The sequence below is a fragment of the Pavona decussata genome, unplaced genomic scaffold (genome assembly GCF_977016875.1).
Source record: "Pavona decussata unplaced genomic scaffold, jaPavDecu1.1 SCAFFOLD_353, whole genome shotgun sequence".
NCBI lineage: Eukaryota > Metazoa > Cnidaria > Anthozoa > Scleractinia > Agariciidae > Pavona > Pavona decussata.
Window position 1 is genome coordinate 213572 of NW_028145734.1, and position 9756 is coordinate 223327.

Genomic DNA, 9756 nt, shown 5'->3' on the forward strand with positions numbered 1-9756 from the left:
TTGCAATGAAAAGTTATAGAGCATTTTCAAAATAGGATGAAAAAAAATGTGGTAGTCCAAATTTGAAGGCAAACGAACAAATTCCATTTGAGTTTTAGCTCTTTGAAGTGGCTCCTTCAAGTGAAAAAATTGATTCGAGAAAACAGCGCTAAAAATTCGACAATTCATTTTATTTCAAAATTCTTGGCTTAGTTTAATAGCCATGATATAAAGGGTTGAAGTAGCTACAATTTTAAACACGGAGCGATCCTATAAGACCAGGCTGAACAGTTCAGACTGTCAATCAAAAATCCTAAACGCGCGTATCGGATTGGTTGATTACCAAAGGTCTTATTTTAGCACGTTCAAGTTCCCGCAACTTCGATTCGAGAGGACGTGACGAGTCGGCGGAAAAGCTGTGTTAGTTCGAATTATTTTGTTCAAAATCAATCCAACGAATATGGCTACAGGAGAAGAAATTAGAAAGTTAAGTTATCCGTCTATTTTGAGATTGGAAATTCATTTATCGGCTGTTAAAATCTTATCCTTTCGAGTTATTTCCGAAATGATTAGGATAAAGTTCGTAAATAAACTCTGTCTCGAAATAGGTTGTTCTTCTGAAACCGGCTTCCGAGATGGAATCGCTTCGATCCTTTGTGTCGTTTAGTGGGGGAGAGCTAAGTAAAGACACAAAGTCGCGGAAGCGAAGCCTAGAAGAAACAACGGAGTGGGCAACGGAGGAGAAGTGTGAAGTGTCTCAAGCGGCGAGCGATCGCACGCAAGACGACGGAGCTGGTAATCTTTTTGAAGTCGGCCTCTCTATTTCTTACTGTATAAACTTAGAATATATTTAGTACTGGCTAATTTTAATACTGATGTGAGAGCCATTGCCATTATCATTTCATCCATAAGATACATGAGAGCAACATCAGGTCGTGTTTTGTTTATATCTTTGGTGATTTTTCGAATCGTAGTTACTAAAACAAGGAATGACCTAAAATGATCTAAAATGACCTAAAATGACCTAAAATGATCTAAAATGACCTAAAATGAATCTAAAATGATCTAAAATGACCTAAAATGATCTAAAATGATTTTATTTTTTTAATTTTATAACAAAGACTAGTGAGCAGTACAACAGAAGACTTCTTGTAGTTTATTTCCGACGCGTTTCGTCTCTACCGGAGACTTCTTCAGGGAAATTCCCGATAATTACTGTATCACAAACGCGGTTTTGATTGATGCGAAGTGTCTAGTTTTTTCCCAGCAACGTGGTTTTGTTTGGTGCGAAGTTCCAAGTTTCGCTCAGCAACGTGGTTTTATTGCCTAGTTTTTCCCCAGCAACGCGGTTTTGATTGGTACGAAGCGAAGTTTAATGTTTTGCCAGCAACGCGGTTTTGATTGATGCGTGTTTATTTAAGGAAATAGGCCTTATCACGGTTTTCGATGCCATTTTGACGAGTAGGCAAACAGGCTTGAAAACACAGTGTTTGTATGGAAATCCGATGTCAAATAATTTTGATAAAACATCGCCTCTGAAAAATTCATGAATTGGAAACTTTTGGCACTAGAAAAAGGATTAAGAAAAAAAAAATTGGAGGGACGTAGCTGTGCCACTGAAAGCGTCCAGTCGTGTTTTGAATTTTCCAGACATTTGTCTGCATAGCGAACCAGCCGTGAACTGCTACTAAAAATAGTTCGCGGGAAAAAATACCGAAAACCGTGATAAGACCTATTGATGCACAGATATGCCTTTACATTGTTTACAAAAGCGTTTTATCAGTGTTTACAACGGTGAGGGTAAATGGCAGAATGAGTTTGCGGAATGGAATGTGGAATGACGTGCGGAATGGCATAATTATGCAAAATAAGAATTGCGGAATGACATAATTATGCGAGATACGATTTATGCATAATGACTCACGGAAATATATTAAACTGAAAAAGCGCGCCCTTTTTTGGGCGCCAATTTGCAAATACAGCCTTTTTGTAACCATTCAACCGAAGAATGCATCACAAAAACCCAAACGATGGTATCTTCGAATTCAAACTTTTTTCCTTCGATTCTCATCGCATAGCCGTTGATGCAACATAGCAGCTCGTGGACTTTTATCGTTCGCGAATGAACACAAGATTTGTAATACATTTGCATTACAGAGGCTTGTTTATTTACGTAACCTGGTTTCCATTCCACACGAGTCGTCCGCCATTAAGGGAGATGTATACAACTCAATCGAAGGCTGGTTAAACTTGACATGTTTCAAGCTTTCACAGCACCTCGCAGGAAAAAGACGTGAGTAAAGAGCCGCCTCTGTTTATTTTTGAAACGATTTATGTCACTTCTCGAGGATTCATCTGGTTATGACGAATGTGTTGTGGTTCGGTCATGCTCATTTCCGTTGTTTTACGTTTTTTATTAATCAATTTATCATACACAGCCAAACACACACACACGCAAAAAATAAATAAATAAATAAATACGAAAATAAAAATTTAACCGCAATCTATACCGCAGAACTCTTTCCCCGTATTTTGACGTGTAGATTTCGGTTTTTTATTTTCGAAGGAAGGATCTTGATGTAACAAATTTTCAACTCCAACATTTTATAAGAAACTATATCTAAGCAATTCGGGAAAGATTTCCGCACAGCCCCATACATTATTTATCCATGCACAACTGTCACACTAACCCACCTCCAAAAACGACGAGCGTGAAAACAGAGTGTGTGCCAAATGTATAGATAATTATGCATGGGGTTGTGCAGATATCTTGACGCAACTTGTACTAAAAATACTGTAAGAGACTAATGTCACTTGAAGCCTACTTTATTGTATTGTACTGGTTATCCAAAACCATAAAATCTCGGTTTTAGAGAGGAAACATGAAATTCAGTCCACTCTGGAGAAGAGAGGGGTAGGGGGAGGGTAACTGCAATAACTGTTGCAACGTGTTGAAATAACACCCATGCCCATTTTTAACCATGAATAGTGCATGTCCCTCTGACTTATCAGTGATGGAATCACCTTCACCGTGTATACTTTACAGTTAGAAGAACTTGAAAATAAATCATACTGATAACATCCCAAATTATTCCTAGGATGGAGAAAGCTTCTTCACCACTGTAACAACTATCATCCATCACAATGGCTGAACAATCCAGTCACATTGTATTTTATTTTCAAAGTATACATGTAAAACATGTTATCCCAAACATTGTTTATTCTGATCTTTGAAGTGGGTATCTAAGTAGGTGTTTCAACATTATGCTAGCTTATAGTGGGGCAAAGCCTTAAAGAATATGTTAGTATTATATACTGGTTTTTCGGCTTTTTTTTTCTTCTTCTTTTACTGACCATTTTGTCTGATACTTGAACTGTCTCAGACAAATAAAAACTAAAATTGATCAGTTTTTAGAATTTGCTTTTAAATTTTGGCCTAATTAAATGATAATGCATCTTTTTTGTATACTGGCAAGGTTCCACATTAAATCATTTTTATTTTTGACATTTTACAAACTGTAAGCAAGAACATGACAACATCACTTTGAAAACGATAAGTTTGTTGAGTTGTTTTCAAATTACATTACATAACTAATTGTGTAATGAACAACTCATTTTTTGACGTGAAAACAGCCTTGTTTATATTATGCTTAAGTATCTTCAAACTTTATGTTAAATGAAGATACTGTTTGTAGAGTTTTCATATTACAAGTGTTATATATGTGGACATGGAAACTGCTATGACAACTAGAATTACCAGCTAAAGTTATGGTGGATATAGTTTTGGTTGTCATAAGACAGGATCAAGTATATGTGTGGGCTTAATCCTCTAATGGTCTTACATGACTTATTGGAATGATGACGTTTCCTCTTGGTTTATTTTTAGGTCAGTCATCAAGAATCATAAAAATTAATTTTTAAAAAATTATGTGAGCGTAAACAAAAACAAAAAAACTCTGGTTGTATGGTTGACCTAAAAAAAAGTCATAAATAGTGAACAGCTGGGTATGTATCGGAACATGTATGGAGAATTCATACTTTTGATCCTCTCTTGCTTGTTGTTGTTGTTGCCAAACGTTAACTCCATGTGAACAGTTAGTTATTATTGCTCTACACCCCAAGGGGAAATGGGAGGTCAATTTTAGGGTGATGTAAAAATGCTTGTCCCTGACAGGGGTTGAAAATGTGCAGTTTTGTACCATTGCAGTGGAAATCTGAATCTCTGCTTTCAAAACCTCAAAGGAAAGCTTTTTTGTTCTGTGCAATGAGGAAACTGCTTGATTATTTCAATATTTTGTTTTGGTAACCCTTAAGGAAACTTCATTGGGGCCACACCTATGCCAAGAGAGTCTGGTACAATTTAGAACATTCTATTCAACATTTTTGACAGCTTGTCCCTTCAGTTTTATGTAAGAGTCCCCCCTTCCCCTGGGCAGTGGGGTGTAAGTGTGGTTACATTACATGTTTGTAGAGTTACTTGAGTTACTGTTGTTGAGCTACTGAGCAATCCAACCATTTATGGGTTTACCTCTGCGAGACCTGTGATACTCACCAATCAGATAAAACAAGGAAAACTAAAAAAAGTCAACAATAGGTTGAGTCTAGGAAAACTTCACAGGCTCTTGTAATGAGGCAGAGACCATAATACCGTAAAATTCCGGTTACGGGTGGGGATACGTAGAAAGGAAATGTCACCGGCTTTTTTAGGGGCAAGGGGGGAAGGGGTGTTACGTGTTTATATAAAGATCAAAGATGGGCCTATAAGTGGAAGAGTGGTAGGGGTTTATCACGGAATAAAATTTTCGTTTGCAAATAGATGGCCCAAAAATCGAGGCGATTTATTAGCAGGGGAGGGGGACTTAAAACCGGGATTTCATGGTATGGGATAACCAGTACAATACAAGCTTATATCGATTCTTTAAAATAAAAATAAAAAAAGAAAAAGAAAAGAAAGTAGATAAGAATTACGGTATGGTATTAATTACAGAGGCTTCAAGTGACATTAGTCTCTTACAGTATTTTTAGTACAAGTTGCGTCAAGATCCATGCATAATTATCTATACATTTTGCGACTCACACTCTGTTTTCACGCTCGTCGTTTTTGGAGGTGGGTTAGTGTGACAGTTGTGCATGGATAAATAATGTATGGGGCTGTGCGGAAATCTTTCCCGAATTGCTTAGATATAGTTTCTTATAAAATGTTGGAGTTGAAAATTTGTTACATCAAGATCCTTCCTTCGAAAATAAAAAACCGAAATCTACACGTCAAAATACGGGGAAAGAGTTCTGCGGTATAGATTGCGGTTAAATTTTTATTTTCGTATTTATTTATTTATTTATTTATTTTTTGCGTGTGTGTGTGTGTTTGGCTGTGTATGATAAATTGATTAATATAAAACGTAAAACAACGGAAATGAGCATGACCGAACCACAACACATTCGTCATAACCAGATAAATCCTCGAGAAGTGACATAAATCGTTTCAAAAATAAACAGAGGCGGTTCTTTGCTCACGTCTTTTTCCTGCAAGGCGCTGTGAAAGCTTGAAACATGTCAAGTTTAACCAGCCTTCGATTGAGTTGTATACATCTCCCTTAATGGCGGACGACTCGTGTGGAATGGAAACCAGGTAACGTAAATAAACAAGCCTCTTTAATGCAAATGTATTACAAATCTTGTGTTCACTCGCGAACGATAAAAGTCCACGAGCTCCTATGTTGCATCAACGGCTATGCGATGAGAATCGAAGGAAAAAAGTTTGAATTCGAAGATACCATCGTTTGGGTTTTTGTGATGCATTCTTCGGTTGAAATGGTTACAAAAAGGCTGTATTTGCAAATTGGCGCCCAAAAAAAGGCGCGCTTTTTCAGTTTAATGTATTTCCGTGAGCCATTATGCATAAATCGTATCTCGCATAATTATGTCATTCCGCAACTCGTATTTTGCATAATTATGCCATTCCGCACGTCATTCCACATTCCATTCCGCAAACTCATTCCGCCTTTTACCCTCACCGTGTTTACAAGACCGGAAAACAAACCCGAAAAAAATTGGTCAGTGCCGATATTTTTGGGGTCTTTCAGACCGACCAAAAAAAAAAAAAGATTCGCTCTAGTGCGGTTTGTTTACGCAACTTTGTCATCGAATTGGCTTACGTGCAACCATCGGCACTTTTCGAGTCTTCTTCTGTCTTTCCGGCAGTTCACAGCAGCTTCCTGGTATCAGCCTTTACTTTGGTAAGCACTCAGTTCTGTAATTCGGTAATTTTATCTTGGTTTCACTTCATTTAGATCATTTAAGAATATTTCAGATTTATTTTAGATCATTTTAGGTCATTTTAGATCATTTTAGGTCATTTTAGGTCATTTTAGATCATTTTAGGTCATTTTAGGTCATTCCTTGTTTTAGTAACTACGTTTTTCGAATTGATTTTGCAAATTATGCAAATATACATGATCACGTACGAAATGTGTTTAGATGTTTTTATTTTTGACCTGCATAGAAGTTTAAAATTTATTACTGCCACTTCCAGCGGATTAGTAGAGTTAGTTTTCACGTACGTGATCAATAGATACACAAGCGGTAATGAACTTGAACCCAACATGACGACTCGAGCGGCCGTTTAGCGGAAAACATCTGCCAAATTTTGAAAATCCTGCCAGTTTTGGCGAACAACACAGACTCGTTTTGGTTATCGGCATGTTCAGATGGAGGGATACACATGTCCAGTTCGTTGCAGGCTTCAGTTTATAATGGTTTCGATCTTTGTACTGTGTATTTGGTTGAAGGGTTTCGAATTTCGAGGAAAGTTTCGCATAATCTTTCGATTGCGGCAACGAAACTTGATTATTTCCGTTATTATCGTTAATCTCGCTAATTTCTGGTTTTTTACAAGATTTATAGTTAGCGTTAAGCTTATTTTTATTGATAAACCGATTCCTTTTTCGATTTTACAAACGATAGTTCTTCTCTCTTTTTCCCTCGACCGTTACCGACGTCATCCACCATTATACTGATCCGTTTGGAAGCCAACAAAGCGCTTCAAAGGGGGCGTGTCCTTCCCTTTTATAGGATCGCTCCGTGTTTAAACTGGACGCGCTACATCGCTTGGACGCAAGGCACCTCTGAAGACACCTCTGAAGGTATAAGGTAACCTTAACATGTCGTCTCGCCTGTTCTCAGGTTGTCTTGTGGCCGTAATTGTGTAAACTAATTTAAAAAAAACAATATGCTCTGTTTGGATGCTTGAGCTAAGTTACAGAAAGTTTTAGTAAACGGAATCTTATCTCCTGAATTTACCAGCTGTTGTTGGCTTTTCGAAAATGCTAGTTGACCTTATTTTTATCTTTAACAACAGCCGTTAGGAGCCGCCGAAGAATGAATAGAAGTGTGGTGATTCAAATTCAAATTCAGTACCTTACTGTGGTACGCACTGCTATTATGCTCTGTTATTATGCTTATTGGTAGCTAAATTTTGTGCGACTCTGCTCAAAAGCTTGCTTTCTCTCAGTTTCTGATTTGATCCTGAGGGTGCCGTTAAGAGCAAACATTTATTTATTAATAAAATGCTGTTTATAATTCCACCTTGAGTTTTGAAACTGGCCCACTCGCGTCATGCTTCTTTAAGAGTGCCGCACGAATGCTTTTTGTCCTTCCAATATAAAAACAAAAGGTTGTATATTCTTTCTCTCTCATTCGCTCTCTCCTCTCTCTTCTTGTCCAATTTGCATCATTTAAAACTTCTCGGCCGGGGCCATAAAACCCGTGATTCGGTGTCGTTTCATGAAAACCGTATTAAGTTTTCATCGCCGGCCACCTTTTGAAAACTTCTGGTAGAATTATGTAGCCACGTTTTTTTCCTTTTTTTTCACAGGTTCATTAAGTTACTATGGTTTTCTTAGGGATGATATAAGCACCACACAAAACATCTCATTTGGAGTTGATGGCGATTAAGATCAGGCCGACCAATTGAAAATCGATCTTTAGAATTTCCTGGCAAGGATAGTAAAACTAAACAGTTTCGAGATTAGATATCGCCCTTTCTTTCGTGAGCCAAATTATGGTAATTTCAGTAAAATCCCTTCAAAATTCAGTTTCCGTATCTCCTTAAAGGAAGCGGCTAGCTCCTATAAAAATCTTTTTATATAGTAGATTTCGAATTCGAATAAAAAGTGCACATCCTTAAACACAATACTCCGACAACACCGCGAGACACCTTCTCCTTGGTGGTTAAAAACGCTTCAGGTGCATAATGTATCATGCGAAGCCATTTTCCAGCAAACTTGCCATGAGTGTACTGGTTGGTGTTCAAGGCCTCTTTGGAGTACTTGGTAATGGTTCGGTTCTCGCTCTCGTCAAAAGATTTAAGTCGTTACGAACATTCCCGAATATCCTCCTTGCCAATCTTTCAGCCGTTGACATTCTCAACGTAGTCATCAACATGCCTATTCACTTGGTCTCCATTGTCTGGGAGACGAGTTGGTTCAGGGGAAAGAGTCTGGCAATCATGACTACCTTCTTCAATCGCCTCTTCATCATTCTCAATCTTGCATCGATGCTGACTTTGATGGTAAACATGTACTTTGCCATCGCTTTCAAGCTGAAATACCATGTCTGGAAGAGTAACAAGAAACCTGTAGTCTTTTCCTGTGTTATCTGGTTCGTCAGCATCTTGATGGTGGTCTCATGGACATTTCCACTTTTGAGCATCGATCTTGGCGACGCTGATGTCCGAGAATACAGAACTGAGATCTACGAACAAGGAAAGTCGGTTGCGGCGGGCTTCATGGCATTCTTCATTGTTTGCACTGGAGTGATTAGTTTCCTGACAATTCACTCGATCAAGAAGCAGAAAAACAAGGTATGTCAATATAATACTTTAAAATCAGTTTTTCTTTTGGTGTGAGTGTTTTCCCTTCCAATGGGTTTTAATGAGCGCCCAAAAACAAAATTAGAGGAAAGCCCAAAATCAGTTCAGTTTGTACACAACTTCAAAAAAACCCAGCACTACAAGAAAGTTTTTTTAGATATATATTTTAGGCGAACACAGACTAAATCTACTGGAAAAATTTCGAGTAAACACCTGCCACGCACGTGTACTAATCACAATTTTCCATTTTCCGGCTGATTAAATCATCGTTTAGAGCGGTTTTCTATTGAATGTCGTAAAACGAAAAGCAAAGTAATTACTCTGGCCAATCACAGCAGGCGCAAACAGCGTAATGAACAAATCAGAATTCAAGGCAAATGCATGTAACCGGCGCCAAGCGGGGGAAAACACGTACGAATGAGGCACGATTTGTTTTGGTTTTACATCTTATTGGCTGAAAAAATGGAGCGAGTTTTGTCAACCTACGATAGAGCGTTGTAATGCAAAACCAAAGCAAAAACGCAATTACTTTCGACACTCAATTGAAAACCGCTCTATACTAGAGATAAATTTAAATTTTGTTTTTTGCTTTTGCAAATATTTACCACGTGTATTTACGCACGCATGAATGATTAGCTATGTAAGCGTTGTTTACCATGCAAGTGTACTAATGCATGCATGGATGCATGCGTGCGTTGTAATGCTTGTGTAGTTAGGCATGCAGCCATCTCCCATGCACATGTACAATTGCTATGTGGTTACAGTAGTTGCAGTGCGACTACCGTTACTGGGGTCACTTAAACTGGCCAATTAGATTGCAGGACAAGAACAATAAATTTCAACCAAAGCCGATTGAACCAATCACGAGTAGAGAGAAAACAACAGTTAAAATCCAAAATTTTGGAACA

At 37.9% G+C, this 9756-nt stretch overlaps 1 long non-coding RNA gene across 1 annotated transcript; it reads left to right on the forward strand.

The window, feature by feature from the left end:
• The first annotated feature begins 231 nt into the window (after positions 1-231).
• On the forward strand, positions 232-7062 carry LOC146453025 (uncharacterized). Its single transcript, XR_014859601.1, has 2 exons — positions 232-774; positions 6482-7062. It is a non-coding gene; the product is annotated as an uncharacterized LOC146453025 (long non-coding RNA).
• Positions 7063-9756: the final 2694 nt, after the last annotated feature.